At 43.1% G+C, this 1,050-nt stretch overlaps 1 protein-coding gene across 1 annotated transcript in view; it reads right to left on the bottom strand.

Moving 5' to 3' along the window:
• LOC107572896 (tripartite motif-containing protein 35-like) overlaps positions 1-1,050 on the bottom strand; it is a 21,226-nt gene that overhangs the window by 16,194 nt on the left and 3,982 nt on the right. The window lies entirely within an intron of this gene.

Raw genomic sequence — 1,050 nt, 5'->3', positions numbered from 1 at the left:
TCTGAATTGAACAGGTAACCAATGAAGTGATGCTAACACAGGTGTGATATGTTCTCTCTTTTTTGTCCCTGTTAAAAAACAAGCCGCGGCGTTCTGTACTAGTTGCAAGCGCGAGAACTGATTTATTCCAGCATATAGAGCGTTACAATAGTCCAACCTGGTTGAGATGAATGCATGAATAACGGTCTCCAAATCACTAAAGCGCAGAATATTTTAAGCTTGCGAAGTCCCCTAAGCTGCAGAAAACTGGCTCTAACTACAGAATTGATTTGTTTGTCAAATTTTAACTCCGGGTCAAGGGTAACTCCCAGATTTTTAACTTTATCGCGGATGTTTTCTTGAAGGGGGCCCAGGGTAGAACTTAGATTATTTAAAAGGTGTGAAGGGCCAAACAATATAACTTCAGTCTTTTTCTGATTTAGTTGAAGGAAATTATTGTTTAAATTACTATCGCTTCAACGAGCGAAGTAAGTTGAAGTTCACCCCGCACTGAGACGAACGGCGACGCCGCAACAGTCGCTCATTGGACAATATTACTGGAATAATGCCCGGTTAAGCAGTCGTAGTTGATCGTGTAAGCCACGCAATGCAAGCACCACGGTGGACATAACGTGAGCGACGAAGAATCCCTAGATCAGCACACCATAGGTAAATGTCTGATGACAAGTGTGTTACTGACCGATTGTTCAATCGCATGAGTTCAGAAGATGTAAATGTAATTGCCATACTCGATAGAGATGAGAAAACATAAGAGGAGTATCGTTCACTATTCCAAGAGACGATAATTCTAACAAAGAGAAGAACCCAGCAGACGAAGTACAAATAAATTTTTGAAGTCCCATAGGGCTCGTCACACACCGAGAGCCAGGTCCGGACGTAACTCGGTTGAAGTGGACAAGTAACAATGAGGAGTCCAGGCGAAAGTAATAATCCAATAATCCAAACATACAGGCCACAGAAAGCAAGATCCGATGGAGATTCAGCGGTGATGAGTCCAATGACGCCATCAGATCGTCAGATCGCTGACACCCAGATGACGAGGTGAACAGC

This window comes from Sinocyclocheilus grahami, unplaced genomic scaffold, assembly GCF_001515645.1.
Source record: "Sinocyclocheilus grahami isolate Dianchi unplaced genomic scaffold, SAMN03320097.WGS_v1.1 scaffold1830.1, whole genome shotgun sequence".
Taxonomy (NCBI): Eukaryota; Metazoa; Chordata; class Actinopteri; order Cypriniformes; family Cyprinidae; genus Sinocyclocheilus; species Sinocyclocheilus grahami.
Note: the sequence above shows the minus strand (reverse complement) of the source record. Positions and strands in the feature narration are given on the sequence as shown.